The 11,791-nt window shown below is 32.7% G+C and overlaps 1 pseudogene; it reads right to left on the reverse strand.

Annotated features, from left to right (window-relative positions):
• Window positions 1–5,943: 5,943 nt before the first annotated feature.
• LOC132163001 (cyclic nucleotide-gated ion channel 1-like) lies at window positions 5,944–10,616 on the reverse strand (annotated as a pseudogene).
• Between the last annotated feature and the right edge of the window lie 1,175 nt (window positions 10,617–11,791).

Below are 11,791 nucleotides of genomic sequence, written 5' to 3' on the forward strand. Positions count from 1 at the left end.
ACTCTATTTTCTATGTGAAAATAGAGTACGTTTCGTGAAAAATAGAGTACGTTTTGAGTTCAATAATAATACAATATTGACTACTCACAGCAGTAGATTCTATTTACCACGAATGGAGTTAATTTTGTAAATCCATGTACGGAATGTGTTGTACATGGGAGGAACAACATCGCCACCCCAACTGTGTGTATAATGTATATATATATATATATAGTTGTGCTTTGTATGGTGATCGAACTGACTTGAGATGGTTGCACAATCTTCTTTTTAATCTTCGTTTCTGGCTTATCAAAAAAAATTGAAAGGAAATTTTCAAATTTTAGAGATGCACAGTACTTTTAATTTAATTTATTATTTTTTGGGGGAGGTGGGGCTAGCACCCCCAGCCCAAAGGGTATATATTGGTAAGGATCATACGGTCACACTTCATGTTGCTATCAGTAAATTAACTTGGGTGTGGCAATTTGCTCAGCTGGAAATCCCAGTCTTGTACTAACTGCCAAGGGTCCGGCCGCTTGATCAAAAGGGCAGGAAATTAAATGCAAGATTCCCAACATGAGGCGGCTAATGCACGCCTACGCTCTCGCGCGTTGGATAGCCAGATATTACATGTGTGGAGAAAATTTAAGAAACGTCACCATTACAAAGTCAAGTCAGCCAGATAATATATGGTAGTGCAGAAAGAAAAAAAAATGGAACTTAATTGGCAACTTCCCAGCAAAATAATTAATATGATTAAGGAATATAAGAAAAGTATACGTAAGCGATATATGTACGAGACAAGTAGACATTCCCTACGCTCTTGTTCTAGTTAACTGCATGCCAAGGGTCCCCTAGCCTAGCGTTGATCATAAAGATTCACCCATGCAAAACTAAAATATTTAGTTTAAAATTTAAGATTTTTATTTTAGTTACTGTTTTCTCTATATACACACAAATTAACATTTATATTTTATTCTCTATTTTATTTATTCTTTTTATAGTTTTTTCTATTGTTTTCTTAAAGAAAAAGAGAAAGAAAAAAATAATAATATATTGTTGATGTAGTGTGCTATATAGTGAATGAGATACACAAAAAATATTTTGATTATAAACTATTTAACTATATATTTTGTTGGATATGCTCTGGCGACGACTACATCATTCTTGGAGAGACTTAAGATGGACACAAAAGGGATTTCTAGAATCACTCATAACAACTTGCTGTAAAATTTAGTAAATAATGTTATTTAATAGACTATTATATAATTGCAATACAACTTGATGAAGTGGTAGTCAAGATCAACCCTTAAATCATCACTAATTAATATAAAAAATAAATGACTAACTATCACATGTCATTTCATTTATATAAATAACAACATACCATATTACTCAAATTTAATTTGATCATAAAATAAATCATTTCTATTTCAAGTAAAATGGATAAGATCGTAATCATGGGACAACGACTTGTCGAACACGTACATTAGCCGATCAAGGGAAGGGGAACTGGGGAATTACGCAAGTACTCTTCGTGAGAAGAAAGAAAGAATGATTTATTTTCAACGGCGTTTAAGAGATTGGTTCAAAATTGGGCTACCTTATTAAAGCCTTAAGCACCAAAATAAGTTATTAAAACAAAATAATAATAATGAAGGATGCTGATTATTCTCATATTTACAGTGATAATAATCATATCTATAAGGAATTAATTATTATTATTTTTTTTTTTCTTTCTGTAAAGACCATATAGATATATAAGTTATATAAGTTAGAACATATAGAAGAAGAAGAAGAAGAAGAAGTAGAAGATGCTAACCTCATCCAGTTGTCTTGTGCATGCCGATGCCCACGGGAACTCATAACTCAAGCTTAATTGTAAACGACACAATTAACGTCCTCACCCACACGACCACGAACTACAATTACAACGACAAAAGTATGAGTTTAGATTCCTTAAAAACTGGAAAACAGATTAGACAAAACCCCACTTTCCATATATATATATATTAATCTAAGTGCAACCTCAGAAAAAGCAAAATTTAAGTGCAATCTCTCAGGTCGTGCACCATATATATGATTTCTTTCAGGGAAGAAACGCAAGACTCTGCACCATATGAGCTATATATATATATAGCATACTCAATGCAAATACTCAGACCAAGAAAACATTAATGCTTGGCATCAGATACATATTTCGTGGGTATGTAAAAGGGACCCAAAAATAATTGCTCCGTTGTTTAGGAAATGTAATAATAAAAAATAGTCATCTTAATTAGAGATTATACATATAAACAGTGAAATGAACCTGATAAACTCGAGGAGAGCAATGGAGATGGGCAGAAATTGGATTCGTTGTAGATAGGATTGAAAACTCTGCAGCTGCAAACTGTCGCGGTTATAAATTTATTCGTTAATTTTTTATTTTTTTTTATGACCATTCGTTCGCACGTGGTGCCTTCCTTTCTTTTTGCTTTTTTGACACGCAGATCCCTCAAGTCTTTCTTTTTGCTTTTTTGACACGCAGATCCCTCAAGTCTGATCCCTCAAGTCTTCTTTGCAACCAATGAAAATTCAATATTGATTCCAAAGTCAAGTCGGCCACGGAATCCGAATGGTAGTACAGAATAAAATGGAACTAGGCAGCTTCCTAGCAAAATCAAACGTTTAAGAACTATATATAACTTGTTGTGCAATTAATTTGTTAATCGACTAAAATGTCGACATTGCGAGATATATATATATATATATATATCATGGGGGGCTAAGTAAAAAGTAAAATAAATAAAAAGATAAAAAGTAAACCCAACGTTCACCTTACTTTAAGAATAAATATCAGCTCCTCTCTCTCTTCGTATCATGACAATGATTTACAAGTAAATGGAATCATTGTAGCTTTGTCTAGATACCATTTGTCGTGCCTTAAGTTCCATGCATGTTCAAATATATATAATATCGTTAAGCTTACATGATAATCATACTAATTATAAAATAATCAAAGAAATTGATACGTCCATCTCCTAGTTAAACGTGCACACATTCCTTCTAGACTGAAATCCATTAATCTTGACAATCCGTAATACTTCACTGCTGAAGAGGAATATATATAACTTTTCTTCCCCTTTTTTTTTTTTTTTTCTTTGGCCCAAAACAATATTTTATACTTCTTAAGAGGAATACTGCATACAAGTCAGCATTAGACCGGTAGATCATGAATATTACCCACCTAGAAACATCTAAGAAGTTTTCTCCTCGCACGCACAGCTCAAGAAAATTATAAATTATGTCTATATATAGAATTTTTAATTAATTTCAAATAAATCCATATGTGTAACAGTACTTGTGTTGACCAGGGCATAAGAGGAATGATGATCACCACTTGACGTCATCTTCACCTTCCTCCTCCCGGGGAAAGAACCAAAAAAGGGTAAAGTCTATTTAACTCCCTTAAATTATCATCCCAATGACAATCTATCTCCCAAACTATTAATTGCGACAATTTATCCTCCAATTCCAAAACAATGATAATATACCCAAAATTTTAACAAAATGACAAAATTACCCTTACTAAAATAAAAACAAAATACTAAAATTTATTTATTTATTTCAAATTTTTAAGGGTATTTTTGTCTTATTGAAAATTCTATAGGGGTAATTTCGTCATTTTGCTTGCATTTGAGGGTACATTGTCATTATTTTGGTAATTTGGAGGGTAAATTGTCACAATTGATAGTTTGGGGATAGATTGTCATTGGGGTGATAATTTGATGGTGTTAAGTAAACTTTATCCTAAAAATAAAAAATAAAAAAATGTACAGATGTTCATGGCCTTAAGGCCATAAGCAACATCATGAAACCAAGGCAGCACATATGGACATAAGGGGCACACATGAAATTGAGTAAAACCAATGTAAAGGGAAGCTTTTTACTAAGCAAATATATTTTTTTAAGATAAAATTACTTTTCAAAAAAAATAAAATAAAAATAAAAATAAAAAGAGAAAAATACTGTAGAGAATCCAGTAGTTTAACCTTTTACCAAATTCATCATTCAGGTTTGAAACTTATCAAATCCATCACTCTTTTAAACTATAATGCTTCGTTATCAAATCATTTTCTCCGTACTCCTTACGTTAGGTTTTTTAGTGATGAAGAGTGACATGTAGGCGAATGACCATGTCATATCTAATAAAATTATAACACATATACATATCATTGAATCAACACTTATTATTATAACTTCACCACATCATTTAAAATTAAAAATATACCATATAGAAACAAAAAATAAAATAAAAAAGTTATGAAAAAAAAAAAATGAAAAGGAAAGGGGGAAAAAATGATTAATGCTACAAGTCCCTCTTGTGTCTCTCTTAAGTCCCTCCAAGAATAATGTGGCTATTAAAATTACCATTGGACTTGTGATTGATCATTATTGAATTTTGATCAAATAGTATTTTTAATAGCCACATCCAGTGGCGGATCTAGGAATTGGAGTTAACAGGGGCGTAAATTTTTTTTTTTTTTCTCTTTATGTATTATATATATTTTTTATAATACAGTAAATACAATCAAAAAATAAATTATACCATAATATATGTATCACAAATCAAATCAAACTCATCAAATTACCCAACAAAAACAAAAAAAAACAAAAATCAAAGTAACTATTAAAAATCTTCATCTAACGACATCACAAACACATAATAATTTAAACTACTTACGAAATAAACTAAGCACAATTAAATGACTACTAGTGTCTAAGAAAAATGAGTACTTTTAGTGGGCTATTAGCATACGGCTATTTCTTTTAGAAAAGCCTCAAATCTCAAAAGATAAATTACATTAGAGTCTAAGCCTACATAAAAGAGACTAGATTCTAAATTTAGCAAAAAAAAAAAAAAAAAAAAAAAAAACCACATTTATCTATAAACTATGACCAAAAATACTAAAAAATTCACTCACTATCTTTTTTTTAATAATAAACTATTATCTACTCTCTCTCCACTAATAAAATATAATTTTATTCTTTCTCTTTAATAAAAAATAGCCTCATTTCAGATATTTCTCCATATAATGACCATTTGAACGACAAAAAAGAAGGCCTAGGGTGCCCTGGTTTTTTTTTTTTACCAGGGGCACCCTTAAAATTTTTTTGAAAATACTTAATAAATTTTTTAAAAAAAAAAATTTACCAGGGGCGCCTGCCCCCAGGTCGCCCCTGTGTAAATCCGCCACTGGCCACATCATTGTTGGAGAAACTTAAGGACACTAGAGAGCCTTCTAGAATTACTCGAAAAAAAAGTGGTTAGGAATGGCTTTTAAGAATGTGATTTGACTGAGGAATGCTACAATGCATTCTACAAATTAAACCATCTCCCCACCATCTCTTCACTTTAACATTTTGATTTTTTCAAAAAAAAAAAAAAAAAAGATTAAGAGAGAAGAGATGGTGAGGAGATGGCTTGTAGAATGCAAAAAAGCATATCCCTGATTTCACTATCCTCTTGGAAGTGGTTTGGCCACCTTCAACTCAGTCTTTAGAAATTGTTAAACTTAAGAGTAACTCGGCTACACTGATTCCAACATTCTTAAACACAAGTGTATATATTACCATATCATTTAAAATTTTAAATGACGTGGTACTATATATACCGTTAACGTAACAAAATCCCATTATATTTTGTTCATTCTCACCAAACAAATCATGGGCAAGATCACAGGCTTCACGCTCGGAAAATGTCTAATTGGGTCTTCAAGTGAATCTTCCAAAACACCCTGACCTTACCCGAATACAATCGGCTAAACCCGTTATCACCACCATCGAGCAAACCCAAGCCCATCCCAATATGGGCCTACGTTCAGCAAATAATCTGTTAATTTTTGTACACAACTTAATGCAAAGGCCTCTAAAACAAACTATTGCTTTTCATTTTTCAACACCAAGAGCATGAGAATTTAACTAGCTTTTGTTCCCCTTGGGCAACAGGGCAGACGACAATTCAATTTTCCTCTTCCCTGCAATCAATTGGAGAGACGACTTTTCATTATTCCTTTCATTAATTCGCCGAAATGCTGCTACAGTTAGTGCTTGTACAGAAGAAGCTGCTTCAGTACACCGGGAATCTATAGTCCTCAAGTCTTTGGCCATTAGAGCAAAGGCTTCAACTTTTGTGTGCGTTTTCGCAGTTTTGAGAGAGATTGGGAGGTCGGATAGGTTGGGTGATGCAACAGAGCATTCCAACCCCCAATCTAGAAGTTCTTCTCCATAGAAACTACCTTTCTCAATACACTTGGCGCTTCTCTTAGCATTAATACCGGTGGTGAAGTTCCATATGATGCCTCGCGTTATGAAGAGCATCGCATCAAGTAGTTCTCCCTCCCTCACAATGTAGTTGTGCTGGTTGTAGTGCATTGGCTTCAGATACCCGCAAATCAACTGTAAAAGTTGTTCACCTTTTCCTTGAAGCTGTGGCACCTAGAAAATAAACAATCGAGAAGAATAATGAGAATATTTGTATTTAACACTATCACAAATCACAATCCAATCAAATTATCAAAAAGGAAGGGAAGGGAACTCACTTGCTTTAGCATGGGTAAGCAGATATAGCGCATAATATTCCTTCCAAGTTCAATGGGAAGATGAGATAGCAGATTTTGCACGTCAACATCTTTCTTTTCTTCCAGCATGTGTTGAACGATGGGCATGATCTCCTCTTCTATAGTACTAGGGAGCTGGTTTCTAGATATCCATAGTTCTATTTCTCGTTCTTTAACTCTCATGTTTTTTATAATTTCTTTTGAACTTTCAGTTGCCAACTGTATATATGTCTGATACATGACAAGTTTAGATCATCAAATTCTATTGATAAATTACAGCTCATCTTTAAATCTTTGATTGATAGGAACCGATAAATTTAGCCACTAATTAATCAATATTCTAATAACAAATGCATGTTGAGCAGTCCTTCTACATGCGTGTATAAAGAAATCATCAATAACACTCATACTCATAATTATATAATCAAGCACCCTAAAGATTAAAAAGATGTTGAGCACCAACCTGCAAATTCCCAATATATATATATATATATATATATATATATATATATATATATATATATCAAAATAATGTAGTATTCTTTTGGATGAATGGTAATTAATTAAAACAAAAGTGGAAATTCACATCTCATACTGTCGTAAAAAGAGTTTAACATGTGTAAACCTCAAATTTCGTAGGCCCCACCAGAAACAGTGCGAGAGCTTTTGCGGAAAATTTGTGGACTCTAACGTATGAGATTGAAGGACTTCAAAGAATATTCCAAAATCAAAGAGCGTTGTGTTTGGTGTTTGTACAGGGAAATAATCGTCTAAAAATGCACGATCGCTTGAAAGTTGATTGCAGCTAAAAGAACTTGGGGTACATCCGACATGCATTTCACACGCTTTGTGCCAACAAGCCGTCTCTCGTTGGACAGAAAATAAGTACTAAAAAGTACCCAGTACCTAATTAAAGAACCAAAAAGATAAGTCAATTCTGCAGATATTCTAACAAAAAACTACAAAAGAACGAGACAATCTTACAGATATAACAATTTAAAGGTTACTCGAAACTGTCTCATCAGCACTATGTGATCGATTTTCGAATAAAAATAAAGTATCAAACATTTCTAAGTAGAGCACAGGTCCTAGCTAGTTACTTTCATTCACGTGTCAAGTTTAGACTGGAAATGGTAGTACTATATAATTAATCACACATGGATATAAAGTAGGTGCGCAATGCATGCTTATTTACCAAGGTCAATTCATTATATACAGAAATCTAAGGAAACCTTGATAAATGATAAACATACGACACTTATTGAAAGAAAACAAAAAATGAAATAAGCAATAAAAAAAAATTTATGACGTAAAATGAACATGATATTGATAATCAAATTTACATGGCTGGCAAGAATATAGAGAAAGAAATTAAATGCAGCTTTAATCCAAACAAGTCTAGCAAGTTTGCTGGCAGACTTGGTAAGATTTATCCACGATATGTAGATTCGGAGAATTCTTGGTACATATTGGCAGAAAACAACAGCATTCAGGAACTTCCTTTAATTTTGTCCAAAAATCTTGAACCTCTCACTTTTGAAAAAATAATTGGAAATAAAACCTGCACAAATTAAAACAGACCGTAAGATATATATATATATATATATATATATATGTGTGTGTGTGTGTGTGTGTGTGTGTGGAATTTTAATGAGATAGTGTTCCTTGATTACCTGTGGGATGGGAAGAATAGCGAGAACATCAATTACGAAGTACCGGGAGAAGAAGTAGCGGTTTGCGATTTGCTGAGGATCTCTAACTATTATAATTCGTCGAAGCTTACGAGAGTCCTCGTCGATGTAAGGACAAATAAATTGTAAGATTATATTCATAACATAAATGAAATCTGTGACAAATCTCAAAGTAATGGCTACGATCTTCAATCTTTTGTCTAACCAAACGCACTTGGCATCTCCATTGATGACAGGAAGGTAAAAGAACAAAGGGTCCACTGATACTGCAATGACACATGACACTGCAAACATTATATTCCACCACTGAAGCAGTCACCCCTCTGGGTCAAGAATTGTCTTTTTTGTTGTTCGCTTTTGTCCGGAGTCATCTCCATCAGTTTTGGAAACTTGCCCCTCAGTATCTTGATTCCTGAACACAACATATATAGCAAGCAAATTAAGAATCAGGTTAATCATATATTCTCATATACATGGAACTTGTTCTTCCATCCTCCAATTGATCTAGTTGTTTAGAAGTTTTCTGCTTTCAATTATTTATATTTGCAATGTATATGTTAGTAGTTGAACCAAGGTATTTTTCTAACCGTTTGGTTTTAATTCCAAGTATTTCATAAGAAAGAGAGAATGAGTAAAATTAAATTTGGACCGGCTGTTGAAAAAATACAACCAAATACAACCCATATGCTATAATTTTTTCACTATACCTTATAAGCCAAAACCTTTTTTAGCAGTATAGTGTAATAAAAAAGGAGTGCTACTTTGGATATAGCTTTGACTACAAGTCCTATTACAACTTAAATGTAATATTTATCATGTTAATTATATAATTAAATTTATTTCTCAAATTTTATTATTTAAATTTGAGATTAGAGTAACAACTACGGAGGAGAGGACCAGCATTTTCCAAAGTACAAGTTAACCTAAAATGTCTATAAAAAAAATAAACAAATAAATAAAAACTCTCTGCTCCCCTCCCTTTCTCTAACTCCCTCCAGCTCTCCTCTCCCCTGATTTGGGCTCTCTGATTTCCCCTAAATTTGTTTAGTTGTGTTGCCGGCCGGCCACCAAATCTTTGGCCCCAAAATTAAAAAATCGTCACCTCAAAGTCCACCCATTGCCAGCCCGGGCCCATATCCACGAGCATCACACCTCCCAACCATCGACGGCCACCAAAGATATTTTAATGATTATTTTTAGGATTCTAATCAATCAATAAAAGTTTATTTTTGACCAAGAAACTATGCATAATTCAGAGCATTCAAATTAGCAGAGGAAACAAAAGCTAGCAACTTTGACCCAAATAAATAAAAAAATAGATAGCTGCTATAGTGGCCAATAAATTTGTTGCAATTTGTTAAATATTTATATACTCAATCATAAGAAATCAACTTACAAAAAAATAAAAATAAAAATGCATAAGAAAACTAATCCTATATATATATATATATATATATATATATATATATATATATATATAATCTACTATAGGTTATACTCAAGCATTATGAGATTATCTCTCAAACACATTCTATTATCTCTTAATCATTATCTGAATGTGGACAACTCATAATCTATCAATTACCTGCATTATCTCTAAACTAACTCTTACTATCCATCAACCACCTCAAAGTGGAACATGAAGAGAGCAGTTGCATAAAATCCAATAAAAGAAATCAATCAAATCATTCTCAAAAAGATCTGAGCGCATGCTATATTTTGACTCCATATAAAAGTGTCAACTTAAATATCGGAGTCTCCGACTAAGGCCGAAATCCTTTGACGCTCTTGTTATTTTGCAAACAATTCATCGCTAGTCGAACCATACCAAAAACAGCATCAACTTATATATATAATGATTCTCTTTTTCTTTAAAAAAGAATATTTAAATAAAATAATAAAAATAAATACTTAAAATAGTGAATTGGATGTTGGTATTATTTGGAATAGTTTTTAAGAGTCGGAGACACTGTATCCAAATCAGGAAACCGATATCTGTACTGAGAAGAAAGAAAGAGATTTATTTCGAACAGTCTTTAAGAGAAAGGTTGAAAGTTTGATAGTTGGATCTCGACTGGTTCAATGGCCCTGACTGATGGAATAGATTGTAGATAGGGACAGGAATTAAACAAAGCATTAAAGTTATGAAAAACATTTGATGATAAACCTAGTTAATTAATTACCAACAAAACATTTCCAAGATGCTGCAATTAGTGATGCCTTTCGATCAACCTCATAAAAAATCCTTTGAGAAATGTTTACAATGATAGGAGGAAGAAGAAGAAGAAGAAGAAGATGCTAACCTCAACCCTTTCTCTTGCCGATGCCGGCCATGGTAACTCATCACTGAATTAAGTACCCACGAACTACTTTTCCAACGACTGAACGACAAGAGTACTATTGAGATAAGAAGATTCCTGAAAAAAAATGAAAAACAGATGAGACAAACTCCACTTTTCACATATATATACTAAATGCAATTGAGACACTGCAGCATAAGACATGATCATATGAAGAAGCAAAAGGTTTCTGTAAAATCACTTAAAAATGGATTAAAAAAATCTATGGGTTGTTTAGGAAATGTAATAAGAGCAAATTTGGGTTGGAGAATTGAACCTGATAACTCGATCAAGATGAACAATGGAGACGAAGATCTGGAGAAATTAAGCAAAGAGTGGCAGAAATTGGATCTTTGCTGTGGGAGTACTTAAGAGACTGCAGCTGCAAGTAATACACAAGAGCAACTCTTGCTGATTATAAATAGTTATTTATTCGTTATGACTAAGTCTTCTTTTTTTGTTTTTGTTTTTTACAACAAGCTTCGGGTCTTCCTTTATTGTTTTTTTTTTTTATTCGGATAAAATGGCTCAGAAACTGACGAAAATTTAATACATTATTACAAAGTCAAGTCAGAGCGAAAGATGGTGCAGGAATAATCCAAACTTGGCAACTTCCCAGCAAAATAAATGACAAGAAATATATTGAAGAAAACAAAAGGATTACTTGTGCAATTTGCTAATAGACTAAAACCTCGACATTGCACTCACCCAAAAAAATAAAATAATAATAATAATAATAAAACCTCGCTATCTCAATAGATATCATGTGGGGAGTTAAGAAATAAAAATTTTACAAAAATAAATCGAAAATATAAAAAGTAAACTCAAACTTTATTATAATTTAATTTATTCGTTGATTTAGAGCTCAACTTATACGTACAAAACTGCACAGCTTCTACAAGTCTCCCAGTCAAAGACATGAGAATGAGATGGACCCGGCCGGTTCTTGGGACATCAACTTCTGTTTCTTTTGCTTCGTTTCCTCTTTAACCATTTCTTGGGATATATATATATATAGAGGATTAAAAAAAAAAAAAAAAAGAAGGACCTGGTGGATGTGCTCTATTTTTATTTTGCTTCGATGGATGTGCTCTATTGTACCGTCTTTCATCCATAATAATGGGTGAAAGTCAATGGATGAGACAAATTGAAATCCAAACTTTGATTTAGATTCGAGCTG

Source organism: Corylus avellana, chromosome 2, assembly GCF_965113065.1.
Source record: "Corylus avellana chromosome 2, dhCorAvel1.hap1.2, whole genome shotgun sequence".
Lineage (NCBI taxonomy): Eukaryota > Viridiplantae > Streptophyta > Magnoliopsida > Fagales > Betulaceae > Corylus > Corylus avellana.